The following is a 19,989-nucleotide window of genomic DNA, read 5'->3' as shown; positions in this document are numbered from 1 at the left end:
ATGGTCTCCAAAATGTATCCTTAATAACAAATTTTCCACTCTTACTGGGGGGTGGAGAGTGTATTAGGAAAACGAATGTCAACAACTAGGATAAAAATCTAATGTCAATAAAATGTCAAAACATAAATCTAAAAATAATTTAATTTAAAATAAATGAAACCATCATTTATATAATTCTATTAGGTTTTTCTGCCAGACCTTAATTCAAAATGTGTAAATTATTAACCATATTACATTGTATTCAGTTCTTCATTTTTCACTAATAGGTGGCTGCCTAAATTTCTACAGTTGCTATAATTTTTCTTATGAATTTATAGAATTTTAATATTAGATTACATGAAAAAATACTTACTGGTTATTTTTTTTTTTTAACCTTACAATTTTACTCACCCTGTTCAACCACTAAAACTCAATTTATTAAGGGTGTATAAGCAGCAAGAAGAAGCAGGAACTATGCTGCAGCTGCTATAAATCCAGATTCCTGAAAATTGAAAATCTCTTGCAGGATCTTCAGTTTCCACACCTCAAAATGAACAGGGAAACAGATTTACACTACAAATGTGCACCCCTTCTTCTTGGAAATTCAGGGCATTGTGAAACTGTGGGTGATTCTAATTTTACTTAAGAATTCCTAACAAGCCCTGTTTCTGTCTGTCTGTCTACCTGCCTGCCTGAATACTTATTTATTTGTCAATCCACCAACCCAAATTCACTTTCCAAGGGTAAGTGAATATATCTACATTCTGTGAAACAAGCTCTTCTGCCTTGGTTCCCCCCAAGTGAGCTGACTTCACTCCTCCATCCCTTAGCATGACATCTTAATCAAATGTCTGAATCTGACCACTCCTCCACTTCTGGGAAACAAGACAGAGCACCACATTCACTCAAATGCAACCAGACATGCTAGAAACACTGTTTGCAGAGACCTGATACCTAAATATAATCCTGTGGTGGGAGCTAGCACTGAGAGTCAACTTTCCAAATCTAGTGTGTGTGGCTGTGGTTTCAGAAAGAGAGTTGAGTGACACCAACCACAGCAGCTTCAATGGAATGGATAGCAAAACAAGGTGAGCTCTGCTGAAAAGATTTTTCTGGAACAGGAAATAAGTTTAGAGGATAGAAAGAGCTCATTCGTTCATTCTCCATCTCTAGCACCTCAGTCCCAGTCAGTTCCAACATCAGAGAATCAGAGTTCATCTAAGCCCATCTTCCATCATCCTACTTTCAAACTCCCCATCCACCTCCTCTTCCTGCATACAGAGATTACATCCTAACTAGATTCAGTCTCAAATTATACTTAAGGATCTCTGGACTCATCCTACTTAGGGGATGGTGAAACTTACTTGACTTGTATACATCACAAGGGCCACACTTAATTCCATAAGGACCAATGCAGTTACCACCTTCAAGCTTGGATTTTAGCTCAACCCACTGATTGCCTGGATTAAAATGACCAATCCACCTCCTTGCATTGAAGCTTAACTTTGATGCTGAGTGTTCGTATCACAAAGATTAAATATACTTGTGTAAAATCCAGATTTTGTAAAAACCTATACAGCCATCTCTGTGGGTAATTTTAAGTATATTAGACTGGACATTCCAGTTTCCACCAAATGTTGTTTCAAAGAACAAAACAGGATTCTGTTCAGACTCATCTGATCAAATCTCCAGGCAAGTATAGAAGGAAAATTAAAGGCTATAAAAGGATTTCTCAAGCAGGCATGAGAAATAGGCAGATTGAGCTATTTAAAACCTCTCTCACAGTTTAAGATCATTAGTTTTCTTGACATGTTAAGTGTCCAATGTAAAGACCCAATGCTCAACCAAATACCACAAAAAACAATCAAAACAAAAATCAAAACTGGGAGGGAAGGGAGAAAAGGTCACAACATTCTTAAGTCAAAGTTTTCTAATATTTTAGCTAAAACTTATTTGAATCTTAAGAATGAAGAATGTTTCAAACTTACAGTTCATGAAAAATTTCTAGTTGGCACTGAAAAGAATTTTCAGGGAAATCTGAATTGTGCAACTGATTGTCCTACACAGGCTACGTTATTTTGATAATGATGTTCATGAGGAACTCTTTAAGAGATAATCTGTGTGCTTATATAAATAGATCTGGGCTAGCATTTAATTTGTGCTAGATCTCAAAACTATGATCTTTTATATCATATGCAAACTTGAAATCTACTTCTGAAGGAGTCCTTCTACAATTTTATTTATTTTTATTTTTTTAAAGATTATTTATTTATTTATTTATTTGAGAGAGAGAGACTGAGAGAGAGAGAGCATGAAAGGGGGGAGGGTTGGAGGGAGAAGTAGACTCCCTGCCGAGCAGGGAGCCTGATGCGGGACTCCATCCAGGGACTCCAGGATCATGACCTGAGCCGAAGGCAGTCACTTAACCAACTGAGCCACCCAGGTGCCCGTCTTCTGCAATTTTAAATAGGATATATTCATAAGCAGAATTTAGAGCAAGTGAGTATTTATCTAGAAAGCTTACCTTCATAGGAGGTAAGCTGCACTGAAACTTTACAACAAATTGTGGAAGCAGAGTGAGAAAAGAGATAAACAAAAGGGCATTAATGTATGTGTAACATGATTTGCACTTCATAAAGCTAGTAAGAAAAATATCATTAGTCAATTGCTCTGACACTCATGAGTTTATAACTGAAGTATTGTTTATACTTGCAGATATTAAATAGAATATATGTGCATGTGTACATAAAATTTTCTGTCTATACTTGGCAAATATTCTTAATTACACGAAGATGGTTGTAGAACCAGGAAGGGCTTATAAGTGAGAACTGAAATCTTAAGGTTGATTCCCCAGTTTATTTTTCAAGTTGCATATTCAATTTTATGTTGTTGCACCTCTGGGTCTATACGGTATGAAACATTTTAGTGATAATCTTCTCAGTGAACTTTATATTTTAACCTAATATGGTATTAAAATATTTGGACATCACTACTGTAAATGATCACTAGAAATCATTCTCTAGTAATAATAACATATGTGCACAGTACTGATTCAATATTAGAGAGACATTTACCTTCATTATTTCATTGAACCTTTGTGAATCATCTATCCTTCACAGATGAAGACTGAGCCTTATAGAGATTGTAATTTATTTAAACTATACAGCTGGAATGAGTCAGACCAGGGACTTGCAACCTGGTTTTATACTTAATATCTAGATACCTCATTAATTAAGCATCTTACTGCATGAATTTGCATTATTCTTTATGTGTTTATTTATTTGGGGACCTGTTGATTCTTGGGGATCTAAGTGGAATAATACTAATAGATATGTGTACATCACCTAACAGAAATAGCAACACAACATCATCAACAATAACAAAATTATAAGAAGTGGTAATGAAGCAAACAAAGGAAAAGTACAAGGAAAAGTACACCAGGATAGAAGTATCTGCATTTGCACTATGATATGCACAACTTATATGTAAATATACTAGTGGAATTTAGTGCAACTCTTAGTCACTTTAAAAATACTATTCTAAATCAGGCAAACCTCAGTGTCCATAGTTATTAAAGGATGTTTTCAATGTAAAATGCTAGACCCCAAAACTGTGACCTGCCGTGTTGTATTCAACTTGGAACTCAACTTTTGTAGAAGTTTTTCTGTGATTTTAAATGGGACTAATTATAAGCAAACTCCAAATAATTTTCCAAGTCTTCGTGAATGCACAAAGTTATGGAATAATGTATCTAGAGAACAGTGCCCAATAGGACTTTCTGCAGTGATAAAAATAGTTTATATTTGTACTGTCTATATTTGGCAACTGAGCATTTGAAAAGTGGTTAGTGGCACTGAGGAACTGATTTTTAAATCTTATTTAATTCAACCAATTTAAGTTGAAATAGCCACATATGGCAAGTGGATACCATACTAGACAGCACAGGCCTAGAACCCTGCCACTGAATGAGTGATGTGAGGACCAGCAGCATTGTGATCACCAAGGAGCTTGATAGAAAAGCAGAATCTGGGCGCTCTGAACCAGAACACTTACGAACAAGTTAACCAGTTGATTTGAATGTACTATTAAAGTTTGAGAAGGAGTGATCTAATATTAAATTGGCAATCTAAATAGTAAACTAACATTGTCTGTGTGGTATAATTTCAAAATTTAATAGAGAAAACATAAATATAAATCATGATATTGCTTTTAAGGGGTAAAGAGTCTGCAACTATATCTCCCAAAAACAAAATATTGCTATGAACATTAAAAAGCTAGGCAATGAGTTGATTTTCAAATATCCAGATGTTCAGCATTATGTTTCCAAAATATACAGCCCCACCCACTCTTCATATGAAAATTTGCCTCCAGATGTCTGGCATCATGTAGGTGCCAGTACGTCCTTCAGAGCTGCTCATGGCCAACTTGCTCACTGTACACTTGTGAATTGCCATGATGATCTGTAAAGGAAAACAAATGCTGTTTTTCCAAAATATTTTCTGTCATAAGAGGCAATTAAACTCATTAAGGGAGAGTGGCCACCGAAGTGTAGTGTTGTGCTTCTCTGCTTTTGCCATTTCCTACACACAGACCAGAAACCTCAATTCGCTGGAGAATGGTATTAACACTGCCTGAAAATGAAAAACAGATTATCTCCCTCTAAACCACTGTATCTTTTTCCTTAATGTTTTAGTTTGGGGGTTTTTTAGATATAGACAGCTTAAAGTGGACAACTTGTAATATATCATCTTCAACAGCCCACTGGAGAACAAATAACACTTTTGTCCCTCTATCATTAACCTGCTAACACCGATTGTTTATTCAGTCAGTTATTTTGACTTGGAGAGTCATGGAAAGTCAAGCCTGCTACTAACAGGGTGGAATTAAATGAGGAAATTTCAAGTAGAGAAAGTTGTGAAGACAGTGGAATACACACGATTGGGAAGCATCCCACGCACACCAGCGAAGGATGAACAGTGGGTTAGCTCACTGGGAAGACACATAGCCATTGAGATCTCTTCACTACATATGAGTGGTCTCAGACTCAGGAGACCTCCAGAGTTGCCTACAAATCCTTCAATTTTTCTTTGCTTAGCTTCTTTTCTCATTCTCCATTGGTGTACATTCAGAACTTTAGCTCTTTTCAAGCTCCCTTTCTAAGGACCGCTGCTATCTAACTCTGGACAGATAATTTAGAGGCCATTAGGTGAGAATCTTTTTAAATTGCTTCCCTCCATTTCCAAAAATACATGTCTCTACATAAAATCCCATCTTACCCTCCTTTTCTCCCTGTTTCAGTGAAGAGACATTTAATCTCATAGTCCCAGAGTAAGCTTGTCACCTATGTTCTGGATAACATACTCCCGTTTCCTCCAGTAACTCAACGTACTAACTAATCCTTCCCAATTCTATTACTTGAGTCTGTTCTTTTGTAACTTGTTCCCATCGATATATAAAAAAGTACATATCTCTAACTTGTTTAAAAATATTAAAAAATGAAACCTATCTTGATATCATGCTACACTCTAGTCACTCTTTATCTTCTGTATTTCAGACCCAAGCAAATGAGTTGTCTATCTGAACACATTTTCAAACACACTGCAATTAAATTTTCTCTAACCATTTTCTTGAAAACTCTCTCAACATGTATTTCAATAATCTGTTGCTACATACTGTGTGTGGGAGGGGCGGGGTGGATCACACACTTTTACTTTTTATTTTAGCTAACCCACCTGCAATATTTAATCCTGACTAACCACACTTTCCTTCTGGATACTTTTCCTCATAGCGGCCCAATGAGTACATTGTATTGTGTTTTTCTTTTTGTCTGTCTGCCTTCTACTCAAATTTTGCATAGCTTCCTTGTTCTCAGTGCTTTACACACGGTCTCCTTTCTCACAGCCCTCTTCTTTTGTTCTCTTTACATACCTTCTCCGGGTGGCCTTATCTTGGCCCATAATTTCACTTACAACAGATACACTGGTGATTCACTAATCTCTCCAACCTCTTTTTCTCTGGGATCAGCCCAGTGTAACTCAATAAACTATAGAGTATTTCTATTTTCCTTTTCACAACAACTGACTTTAAAAATCAATACACTGAAAACAAGGCACTTTCCTTGCCAAAAATCTAGAAGCTCATTCAATGAATTCTCAATCTTGATGAATGAGAACAGTTATTTCTTCGTGAAAATCAGACCTCTTCAATAATTCCATCTCCTTTATCTCTTATACTTAAGAACTGTTATACTTTATAGACTATCTGCTAAATGTCTCATGGATATATCTCTGATTCTATACTTGCTCAGCTACTGATTTTGGCCAAGCCTTATTAATTTCTTTTTTATAAGATTTTATTTATTTATTTGATGGGGGGAAGGACAAGCCAGAGGAGAGGCAGAGAGGGAGAAGCAGACTCCCTACTGAGCAGAAAGTCTGATGCGGGACTCAATCCCAGGAACCCGGGATCATGACCTGAGCCAAAGGCAGATGCTTAACTGACTGAGCCACCCAAGGGTCCCTAGCCTTATTAATTTCTTACCACTGATGACTGCAGAAGCTACTTAACTGTCCTCAAAGCTCCTAAAGTTTTACCTTTACAGTCAGAGTAATTGTTCTTAAGTATAAGGGGATATTCTACATCTCTACTTAAAAAATTCTTCAGTGTCTCCATTCCCTCATGAAGTCCAAACTCCTTACCATGTATGTACATAGCATAATGCACATACTTTTGCTGCATATCTCTAGCTTGCCCATCATGCCCACCCCCATCCCAGGCAATCTATCTCTAATACTGCAAGTGCCATGCTTTCTGACACCTGAGATTCTGTAATCCTCTTCTTTCAGTCCAGTAAAGAGAAAGATGGAAGTTAGGAAACAATTTCCATCAAACTCTTCTTTATCCTTTAGGCTTAAAAAAAGTACCATCTCAACCAAGTAGCTTTCTTCTGGTTCAAATTCACCCACACACCCCACATCACCAGTATTCTCAAAGGTTAAGTACTCCTATAATGCATCACACCCTGTGATTACCCTCTCACTTCTTCACACCATTCTGTAATCCCCTCTATTATGGCTGGAAGTCATTAAGTAGATGGCAAGTTCCTGTAGCACAAGGTCAGTAATTAATTTGATTTTGTATCTCCAGTATCTTTGGGTCCCCTAGGATATATCTAATCTTAGAGGACACCCAACAGTTGTAAGATTATTTCAATCACGAATTGTGAAATCATTAATTTTTGAGTTCTTATGGATTGTATATTCTGTAATATAATTCTGTCCCAGTTATGGAGGAAGAAATGGGGCATTTGTGATATGTGACATATGACTAGAGAGATTTAAGAGTGAATGCTGGATCTTGAATTCCTCTGACTATGTTGGCATATCACCACTATTGAATAAAAAGGGTCATGTGTTCTAAGAGACAGTGTGTTGATCCTAAGTTTCCTGAATCTCATTTTTTAATTCAGGTATGTCCATGTGTGATATATACATGTTTGAGGAAAAGGGCTCTCCTTTATTCATTTTTATATTCATAAACCTGACACATGGTCATTGATCAATACACATTTTAAAATTCACATTTATGTGAGTAACTAGATGATTAGGCCTTTGCAAACTTGGCAGAATTGATCTGTGCTCTTCAGTGTCCTGGAAGTCACAGAGGTAATGGAAAAGGTTTGACTCTCAGGATTTAAGACTAAGGTCAGTTTATCTGGTTACTTTCCTCTTGTCAAAGGGTTTTTCCCTGTGATCAGATCCTATTATTACTGTACCTCTGACACTTCCCACAGGAACTCCTCGTCTACCTAACTTCCACATACAATCCATTATTAAGTCCAATAATTTTCCATTTCTAAATATTTATCAAGTATCCCCACTTCTTTTTTTCTTCACTGCAACCACTCTAATCCAGGTTACCATCATCTCTTTTCCAATTATTAAAAAACCCTGGCTCCCATATTTGTCCCTCTAAACCAGTCTCTAATAATCACAGATGTTTTTTGAAATTTAAATCTGCTTGTGTCCTTCTTCTGAATTGGTTCCCATTTGTTTGCAGAATAAAATGCCAACACTATACCATCACCTGCTAAATCCTACATGGCTAGCCTTTCTTTACTTTCCACTTAGCTTACATCCATCTTTGCCTCTCTGCCTATGACAGTCACTCTAGCAACTTACAGATTTCCTCTAACAAGCTATGGCAAGCTACCGTTGGGGCACCATACAGATCCCTTGAATCCCACTTAGCATTTCTGTGCATACTTCCTCTAGCTTCTGTGTGCACAGAGGTTGTGAGGCTGTTGCTTCCAACTTCTTATACCACTGGGTCCTTTTGCAAGACTGCTTTAGGCTACTTACTGAAGATTTTTTCCTGCATATGCGAAGCACTGGAAATGCCTGGACAAGTTTCTAACCAATGACTGACGGGTACAGGAGAATGGAAACCAACTCCATGGTCTGAACTATAATTTATACTGCAGGGCTCTGCAGAAGGATCAGGCTGAGACTGGGGCTTAGGCTTGAATCCCACCCATTTTCCCATACTGGGTTCTCTTAGCATTTCCTTAATAAATTACTTGAACATGAATCCTCTTTTTTTTTTTTTAAAGATTTTATTTATTTATTTATTAGAGAGCGAGAGAGCGAGAAACAGCATGAGAGAGGAGAGGGTCAGAGGGAGAAGCAGGCTCCCCGCTGAGCAGGGAGCCCGATGTGGGACTCGATCCCAGGACCCTGGGATCATGACCTGAGCCGAAGGCAGTCGCTTAACCAACAGAGCCACCCAGGCGCCCGAACATGAATCCTCTTTTAAGGTCAGCTTCTTGGGAACACAAATTAACATGCTAACTAAGTTATTTCTACCATAGGCCTTTGCAAACACTATATCCTCTTCCAGAACACTCTTCCCCAATCTAAATTTTGCCTTCTAGGTAATTCCTTATCTTTTAAGGCTCATTTAACATTACCTCATTTTTAGGCCTTCTCTGACCACCTTATTGTCCAAAAAATGGGGATTTTTTTAACTTAAGAAATTATTTTTATTGTGATAAGAACAGTTACCATGAGATCTATCCTCTTAAAAGATGGTTAAGTGTATGATACTGTCACCCGTGGGCCCAATGTTGTACAGCAGATCTCTAGAACTTACTCATCTTGCATAACTGGAACTTTATACCCATTGATTAACAACTCCCCATTTCCCCCTCTTCCAGTCCCTGGCAACCACCATTCTACTCTCTGTTTCTATTTGTTTGACTATTTCAGGTACCTCTTATAAGTGGAACAATGCAGTATTTGTCCTTCTGTGACTGACTTATTTCACTTAGCATGATGTCCTCAAGTTTCATCCATGTTGTTGCACATAAGGATTTCCTTATTTTTTAAACAGTATGGAAGTCCCTCAAAGAATTAAGAACGGAACTACCATATAACCCAGCAATACCACTCCTAGGTACCCAAAAGCATGAAAATCAGAATCTCAAAGAGATATTAACACTCCCAGATTCACTGAAGCATTATTCACAATAGTCAAGATGTAGAAACCACTTAAATGTCCACCAATGGATGAATGGGTAAAGAAAATGTGGTATATACATACAATAAAATATTAGTCAATCTTATTTGTTTTTATCATAGCTCTTTCTATAGGTTGTAATTATTTTTTGTCAGTTCATATTTCTCTCACTAGACTAAATTTCCATGAAGGAAGACACTATGCCACTTTGTTCATAAAGGAGTAACTAGCATCTCTCACATAGTAGGCATTCAAATATTTATTGGCTGGATAAATCAAAGACTTCTAGATTTAAAAGAAAGAAACACAGGTTGAATTTACAACTGCTAAAGAAAACCACTGCATAAATCATACACTCTTTGATGTCTAATTATCGCCCCAAACTTTCTATCCATATTCTCTCTCTGGTAGACATAAAAGATATAAGGTGCTTACATTTCAACATACCTTATGTTCACATAAGCCTGAGTTTTCTGTAATGAACGTGCTATAGTAATAAAGCTTTCTCAGTTATTTCCCATGCCAAATTTATCAGGTGGCTGATTTAAAAATAAATCCTTTATTAGTTCCTATATCTTTGTGATTTTTAATAGTAGAAATCTACATAACTGCTGTGATGGATTGCCTTCTTTGTAATTTCAGACGAAAAGTGCAATTAATTACTGACTCCAGAGAAAGAACAAAAACTATAAGTTCTCTCCTAGATTCCTTTAAAAAAGGAGAAAAAAAGACTAAGTCAATTTTAAAATTTAGTGTGAGATATTGGCATATGTCATCTTGTGGGTGCCTAAGAAAGCACCTTAGATAAGAACTGTAAGAAGTAAATAACTAAACAGGCAACAGAAAATCGTAGGGTAATGAAGTATTCACTGCATAAACAATTTTTGGTGGCTTTCTAACTAATATACAATTTATATTCATATGTATTTCAATAACCTATTTCTGCTTTTTATGCCTTACACAGAAGATGTATTGAATATGTTTCTAGAAAATAAGTTATTTTTCATTTCTAGTGAGGCCTCATCTTTACTTATCTGTGGCTTTTTTTATTTTTTATTTTTTTTTGCTTTTGAATATTCTAGGCCACCTAAGATTCTTAAATCAGTACATGCTTATGTTTTCCCCTAGTATTATAATTTACCATGAAAATTTCATTGTTTACTTGGATTTCTACTCCAGATTCATGTTATAGGAAGATTAATTCTAAGTATTAAATATAGCTTTAAGTGTATCCTTCCAATTGCATTTATACAAGTACAAAGACATGTAGTACCAAAGATCTTTTAAACTCTCATTGTTTTCTACTTGAAATATCTATTTTACAACTCTTATCTATTCACTGAACAAAAAACTTCTGGAAACTGATGTGGAAATTCTATCTGTACAGAATGATCTACACACATGTATATATAGGCATTATATTATATGTAATATATATGTGTTATACACACACACACATATATATACACACATACACACATACATATCAAACTAAAGCTATCCATAATGAACAAAGTAATAGATGGTACAAGTGCTGATTTTTGTATCTCAGTGTAAGAGTTCATTTCCTTTGCTGATGCTAGTTATCTAAGGTAAATGATACATTGAGATTTTTTAATTTGACTGGGGAAGTATAATAGAAATTGTCCCAAATGGATATGTAACAATAATTTGCAACTTCTTTGCTTTCCCAATTACTCTATTATAACCATCAATTTTAGAAAATAAAGTTCATTTATTAATAGTTAAATAACATTTTTATTATTATCAAGCTTAGTATCATACAAATTACCACACTGGATCAAATCAAATGATCCATTAGTAACACTAATTACTATCACAACACCTGACCTATAGTACATACTCAGTTGAGAGTAATTAAAATGCAAACCTTACATAGGGCACTGGTAGAAAACACTGTCTTTTGTAAGATATATCAAGATTCTTTGGGTTGCAAGTAAACCAAAAAAGTACTGACTAAAATCTGCTTGAGACATGCAGCCATTTATTAGACCGCAAATCTAAATCAAGTAGAACTGAGTTTAATAAAATCATCAGGTCATAGACTCCTTTCACATTTTGGCTCTGTTTTCTTCCATGCTGTGTCATTCTCAAATGTGATATGGCAACAAGATAGATAATAGCACCTTTAGGCCTATGTTATCCCAGGTTCAAACTGAGAGAAGGAAGGAAGGAAGAAGGATAGGAGGAAGGAAGGAAGGAAGGAAGGAAGGAAGGAAGGAAGGAAATAAAAGCATATCTTTTTTTCTGACAGTCAAATCAATCCATTAGCACTGAATCTATTTTATTTTCTACTTTCAGCCATGAAAGAATAGAACTCCTGCCATTAACTACATAATTGGACAAAACAAATGAAATAATTATTTACAAGAGTTTTATTAGGGGCAGTGGAGGATTATGATTTCTTAGCAAAGGGAAATAAAGAGGATAAGCCCCACAACTGGCCTGGCTTTTTGCATAATGACACTTTCTGGGCCATGGTACAGAAGATAGAAGAATCAACAGAGCATATCATTATCAATGAGATAAGACAAAGATCAGAGTTTGGGGTTTCTGAGGTAGCTGGGTTCTATGGGACAGGGTACCTCAGAGAAGGGAGCTCTAAAGGAAAGGAACTCCAGAAATCTGCAAATGGCTGCCCTTCCAACTTTGACTATATACTAAGCCTTGAATAGTCAGGGCAAAATACCATAAGACCAGCCAAAGACCCACTACTACTTTCACCATAGTGAAAGAAATACCACTGGAGAATGAACAACTGCTAGGGTATTGTGAACTGGATAACTAACCAAGTTCACACATGTTTGGAAACATGTAATTCCAACAGCCAAACAGAGACCTTCCTACACATTCTGGACTTCCAGTAGGAATCCCAGAAATTACACATCTTAGAATCAGGAGTAATTTAGAACAAGGAGAAAGGTTACTCTGATATGATAAAGAAAATAAAAAGCCTCAAAAGGATCAAGCTGATCTGCAAGTAGATTTACTATATGCTGTGGTTATATTCAGTATTTCATTAAGGAAGACAATCCAAACATGCAATAATATAGGATCCATAGTGTCTAACTTTAAATCAAAAGTCACTAGACATAAAAAGGGACAGAAAAACATGACAAATAATCAGGAGGGAAATTAGTGAATAAAAATCAAACTGGCAAAGTCAGATAATGGAATTAGAGTGTAAGGAATTTAAAATGGTTGTTATAAACATGTGAAATAATTTAAAATTAAATATTAACCTAATAAAAATAGCAAATATCAGTAGAGAAACCTAAACTATAACAAATAAAATGGAAATTCTAAAACTTAACACTATGACATCTATAATGAAAATGTCAATGGATCAGCTTAACATCAAGTTTGACTGCAGAATAAAAATGGTACCTTTAAATACTAGAAAAAAAGAAATGATCCAAACTTAAAAAGACAAAATTTAAAAGGCTAATACAAAATTAACAATGTAAATGAGATTAAAAATCCATATAATTGAAATACCAAAAAGAGAAGAGAGAGAGAGTTAAGTAGGAAAAAATATTTAAGGAAATAATGTTAAAATGTTTTTAATTTGATAAAAACTATAAACCCACAGACCCAAAAATCTTAATGACTACAACAGGGATAATCAAAAGGAATAATACAACAAAGAATAGCATGCTGAAATTCTGAAAATCAATAAAAAAGAAAACAAATCTTAAAAGCAAACAGAAAATAAAAGACACATCACTTACAGGGGAACAACAATAAGAAAATTAACAACTTTTCATCAGAAACAATACAAGTTAGATGATAATAGAATGACAATTTTAAAGTGCTAAGAGAAAAAAAGTATTATTTTAAATACATAAGTTTAGCAAAAAAGGAAAGCACTTCAAATAAGAATATTTACTTAGACAAATAAAAGCTGAAATAATATGTCACCATCAGATGAGCATGGTAAGAAATGCTAAAAGTAGGAATTCAGACAGAAGAGAAAGAGTACTATCCTGAAGTATGATATAAAGAAATGAAAAACACAAATATATGGCTAAGTTGAAAGGCAAGTATTTTTCCCTCTACTTTCTTAAATTATTTCAAAGCAAATTGAGTGTTGAGAGCAAATATAACACTGCCATGTGAGGTTTATAACATATCTAAAATGAAAATGTATAATAAGAGAATAAAGGATGGGAGGGGAGAAATGGAGGAGTTATTATAAAGGCAAAAACTTAAACAAGTACTTAACAAAGGGATATGTTAATATATTATAAATATACATATATATGTGTATATATACACATATATACATATACACATATACATTATGCATATACATATATGATATGTATATATAAAATTGGTCAATAAGCACAAGAAATAGTGCTAACATCATTAACCATCAGGGAGTTGCATATTAAAACCATAATGACAGTTTATTGCACTTACACTGGAATAGCTAAAATTTTAAAAAAGTGACAACCACAAGTATTGATGAGGATGGGGAGCATAAAATGATACACATTCTTTAAAAAACTGTCATGTTCTCTTAAAGTAAATCATACACCAATTGGGAAGATGGCAGAAGAGTAGGGGATCTTCATCTCATCTGGTCCCTTGAATTCAGCTATATATCTAGCAAATTATTCTGAACACCTGTGAATTCAATTTGAGATCTAAGAAAAGAATTGCTGCAATTCTACAAATAGAAAAGCAACAGTTTTCTGCAAGGTAGGAGGTGTGGACAAGTGAATCTGAGGGGACATATTGGAAGATAAGCCAAGTGGGGAGGGAGCCTCCATAAGCCGGCTACCAGAGTGATATAGCCCCACAGTGCAAAATCAGAACTTTTAGAAGTCTGCTCCCAAGAGGGACATCTGCACCTGAAAGGTGCTCAGGTGGTGAAGTAGGGCAGAATCCTAGGTGGGACAGTGTGGTCTCAGGATCCCCAGGGGTCACAGAAAGAACAGAGGTGCCTGAGGGTGGCAGAGTTCTCAAGCATTGTAGCAGGGAAGCTGGCTACAATCAGTGAGCCCAGGAGTGGGCTCTCAACATGGTGTTGCCATAACCTGTGAACTCCGGCAGGATCAGGTGACTGCTCTCTAAGCAGGGGCCCAGCAAGTGGCAGAACCTCCAAGAAACTCCCCTCCTTCCCCTGGGAGGATTGGCGGGGGTACACACCTCAGGAGACCACAGAGTTTGGTGTACACAAAAGTGATTGACTGCTTTTCATTGAGGGTGCACTGAAGAGTGGGGGCAGTTATCGTTGGGCTGGAGGCTGGAGATCAGGGCGCCGCCATTGTTGGTTGTTTTTTTTTTTTTTTTTTTTCATTTTCTAAAGTGGGATAGAAAGCCTTCAAGAGACACACAGAGCAACCTGAAACAGCTTACAATGAGACCGGTCCCCTGGCAAGGGGTGGTACAACCACCTAGGCAAACACACCAGAATCATGGAACAGGCCCATCCCCCAGAAGACCAGCAGGAACGTCAGGCTAATATCAAGTTTACAGATCACACAGAACTGGAAAACTCCTGCACTAGGGGAAAACGGTATATAGAATTCAAGGTTTTTTCTCATGATTCTTTAGTCTTTCAGTTTAAAATTTTCCTTTTTTCCTTTTCAAATAGTTTATTTTATCAACTAAAAAATTAAGTCTTTTTTAATTTTCATTTTTACATTTACATTTTATAGATATGTTCTTCATTTTTGGCTTCCTTTTACAGTATTCAATTTTATTTTTGTATATATATATATATATTTCTTTCTTTCTTTCTTTACAATTTTGGGGTTTGTTGTCTTCTAACAAACAGACCAAAACACACCCTAGACCAGTGTATCACCCTGTTTTGTCCACCTGTTAGATAATATTCTTTCTTTGTGACCTCCCATTTATTTTTCTTGTTTGGTTTCTGATCTCTTCGGATTTGTCTAGTGTATATTTCACTGGGGTCATGGTTGATATTTTTTATTTTGTTCTCTCATTCATCAATTTTTCTCTGGACAAAACGACTAAAAGGAGAAATTCACAACAAAAGAAGGAACCAGAGGTAATACTCCCTGCCATAGATTTAATCAATGTGGATATAAGTAAGAAGTCAGACATAGAATTCAGAATAACAATTATAAAGATACAAGCTGGGCTTGAAAAAAGCATAAAAGACACTAGAGAATCCCTTAGTGCAGAAATAAAAGAACTAAAATCTAATCAGGCCAAAATTGAAAATGCTTTAACTGAGATGCAGTCTAAAATGGATGCTCTAATGGCTACAGCAAATGAGGCAGAAGAGTCAGTGGCATAGAAGACAAAATGATGGAAAATAAGGAAGCTGAGGAAAAGAGAAAAACAACTACTGGATCATGAGGGGAGGCTTCAAGAAATCAGCAATACTATAAAGTGAAACAATATTAGAATAATTGGGATCCCAGAGGAAGAGGAATGAGAGAGAGAGGGACAGAAGGTATATTTGAGCAAATCATAACTGAGAACTTCCCTAATCTGGGGAAGGAAACAGGCATTCAAGTCCCGAAGACACAGAGAACCCCCCCAAAAAATCAATAAAAATAGATCAATATCCCAACATATAATAGTGAAGCTTGCAAATTTCAGAGATAAAGAGAAAATCCTGAAAGCAGCTCGAGACAAGAGGTCCGTAATCTACAAGGGTAGAAACATTAGACTGGCATAAGACTTATTCACACAGACCTGGCAGGCCAGAAAGGATAGGCATGATATATTCAGGGTACTAAATGAGGAAAATATGCAATCAAGAATATTTTATCCAGCAAGGTTGTCATTCAGAATGGAAGGAGAGATAAAGAGTTTCCAGGACAAACAGAATCTAAAAGAATTGGTAATCACTAAACTGGTGCTGCAGGAAATATTAAAGGGGATCTTTAAAGCAAAGAGAGAACCCAAAAGTAACACAGACTCTGTGTTCCATTCTGATGGAAGAGAGACAATATAGAGACACAGTGACTTTACAGGTAATATAATGGCACTAAATTCATATCTTTCAATAGTTAATCTGAATGTAAATGGGCTCATTGCTCCAATCAAAAGCCATAGGATATTAGATTGGATGAAAAAGTAAGACCCATCCATATGCTGTCTATGAGAGAATCATTTTAGGCCCAAAGACTCCAGATTGAAAGTGAATGGGTGGAGAACCATTTACCATGCTAGTGAATATCAAAAGAAACCTGTGGTAGCAATCCTTATATCAGGCAAATTGGATTTTAAACCAAAAGCTGTAGGAAGGGATAAAGAGGGACACTATATCATACTTAAAGGGTCTATCCAACAAGAAGATCTTACAATAATAAATATTTATGCTCCTAACTAAGGAGCAGCCAAATTAGATAATCCAATTAATAACAAAATTAAAGAAAATAATTGATAATAATACAATAATAGTAGGGGACATTAACACCCCACTCACTGCAATGGACAGATCGTTAAGCAGAAGATCAACAAGGAAACAAGGGCTTTGAATGACACACTGGACCAAATGGTCTTCACAGATATATACAGAGCATTCCAACCTAAAGCAACAGAATACACATTCTTCTCGAGTATATATATAACAGTCTCCAAAATATATAATGTACTGGGTCACAAATCAGGTGTCAACTGGTACCTAAAGATTGGGATTATTCCCTGCATATTTTTAGACCATAATGCTTTGAAACTTGAACTCATTCACAAGAGGAAATTTGCAAAGAACTCAAATACTTGGAGGTTAAAGAGCATCCTACTAAAGAATGAATGGGTCAACCAGGAAATTAAAAAAGAATTTAAAAACATTCATGTAAGCAAATGAAAATGAAAACACAACTGTTCAAAACCTTTGGGATGTAGCAAAGGCAGTCCTAAGAGGGGACTACATAGCAACACAAGCCTTTCTCAAGAAACCAGGAAAGTCTCAAATACACAACCTAACCATACACCTAAAGGAGCTAGAGAGAAAACAGCAAATAAAGCCTAAATCCAGCAAGAGAAGAGGATTAATGAAGACCAGAGCAGATATAAATGAAACAGAAACCAAAAGAACAGTAGAATAGATCAACAAAACTAGGAGCTGGTTCTTTGAAATAATAAGATTGATAAACCCCTGGCCAGACTTATCAAAAAGAAAAGAGAAATAAATAAATAGAGAAATAAATAAAATCATGAATGAAAGAGGAGAGATCACAACCAACAACAAAGAAATACAATTATAAGAATATATTATGAGCAACTATATGCCAACAAAGTAGGCAATCTGGAAGAAATGGTTGCATTCCTAGAGAGGTATAAACTACCAATACTGAAACAGGAAGAAATAGAAAACCTGAACAGATGGATAACGATCAAGGAAATTGAAGCAGTGATCAAAAATCTCCCAACAAAGAAGAGTCCAGGGCCAGGTGGCTTCCCAGGGAAATGTTACCAAACAGTTAAAGAAGAATGAATACCTATTCTTCTGAAGCTGTTTCAAAAAATACAAATGAAAGGAAAACTTCCAAACTCTTTCTATGAGGCCAGCATTACCTTGATCCCAAAGCCAGACAAAGAACCCACCAAAAAGGGAAATTACGGACCATTATCCCTGATAAACATGGATACAAAAATTTTCACCAAAATACTAGCCAATAGGATCCAACAGGACATTAAAAAGATTATTCACCACAGCCAAGTGGGATTTATTCCTGGGCTGCAAGGGTGGTTCAACATCAGCAAATCAATCAACGTTATATATCACATTAACAAAAGAAAGGACAAGAATCATATGAACTTCTCAATTGATGCAGAAAAAGCATTTGACAAAATATAGCATCCTTTCTTGATTAAAACTCTCCACCAGTGTAGGGATAGAGGGAAGATACTTCAATATCATAAAAGCCATATTCGAAAAGCCCACAGCCAATATCATTCTCAATGGGGAAAAACTGAGAGCTTTTCCCCTAAGGTCAGGAACATGGCAGGGATGTCCACTCCCACCACTATTTTTCAACATAGTACCTAGCCTCAGCAATCGGACAACAAAAACCTAAATAGGCAAATTCCAAATAGGCAAAGAAGAAGTCAAACTCTCACTCTTTGCAGATGATATATTACTTTATGTGGAAAACCCAAAAGATTCCACCCCCAAATTGCTTGAACTCATAGCAATTCAGCAACATGGCAGGATATAAAATCAATGCACAGAAATCAGTTGCATTTCCATACATTAACAGTGAGACAGAGGAAAGAGAAATTAAGGAGTCAATCCCATTTACAATTGGCCCCAAAGCCATAAGATACTTAGGAATAAACCTAACAAAAGAGGAAAGGATCTGTACTCTAAAAACTACAGAATGGGGTACCTGGGTGGCTCAGTCAGTTAAGTGGCTGCCTTCAGCTCAGGTCATGATCCCAGGGTCCTGGGATGGAGTCCCACATTGGGCTCCTTGCTCAGCGGAGAGTCTGCTTCTCCCTCTACCTCTGCCTGACGCTCTACCTACTTGTGCTCTCTCACTATCTCTCTGTCAAATAAATAAATAAAATCTTAAAAAAAAAAAAACCTACCGAACACTTATGAAAGAAACTGAGGAAGACACAAAGAAATGGAAAAACGTTCCATGCTCATGGATTGGAAGAATAAATACTGTTAAATGTCTATGCTACCAAGAGCAATTTACACATTCAATGCAATCCCTATCAAAATACCATCGACATTTTTCACAGAGCTGGAACAAATAATCCTAAAATTTGTATGGAACCAGAAAAGACCCTGAATAGCCAGAGGAATATTGAAAAAGAAAACCAAAGTTGGTGGCATCACAATTCCAGACTTCAAGCTCTATTACAAAGCTATAATCATCAAGACAGTATGGTACTGGCACAAAAACAGACACATAGATCAATGGAACAGAATGGAGAACCCAGAAATGGACCCTCAATTCTATGGTCAACAAAGCAGGAAAGAATATCCAATGGAAAAAAGACAGTCTCTTCAACTAATGGTGTTGAGAAAATTGGACAGCCACTTGAAGAAGAATGAAACTGTACCGTTTTATTACAGCATACACAAAGATAAACTCAAAATGGATGAAAGACCTCAATGTAAGACAGGAATCCATCACAATCCTAGAGGAGAACACAGGCAGCAATCTCTTCAACCTCGGCCACAACAACTTCTTGCTAGACACATCTCCAAAGGCAAGGGAAACAAAAGCAAAAATGAATTATTGGAATTTTATCAAGATAAAAAGCTTCTACACAGCGAAGGAAACAGTCAACAAAACTAAAAGGCAACCTATAGAATTGGAGACAATATTTGCAAATGCCCTATCAGATAAAGGGCTGGTATCCAAGATCTATAAAGAACTTATCAAACTCAACACCCAAAAACCAAATTATCCAGTCAAGAAATGGGCAGAAGACATGAACGGACACTTATCCAAAGACAACATACAAATGGCCAACAAACATGAAAAAATGCTCCACATCACTTGGCATCAGGGAAATACAAAT

Source organism: Mirounga leonina, unplaced genomic scaffold (assembly GCF_011800145.1).
Source record: "Mirounga leonina isolate KUSES-001 unplaced genomic scaffold, KU_Mleo_1.0 Mir_151, whole genome shotgun sequence".
Classification (NCBI taxonomy): domain Eukaryota; kingdom Metazoa; phylum Chordata; class Mammalia; order Carnivora; family Phocidae; genus Mirounga; species Mirounga leonina.
This window is presented reverse-complemented; position numbering follows the sequence as displayed.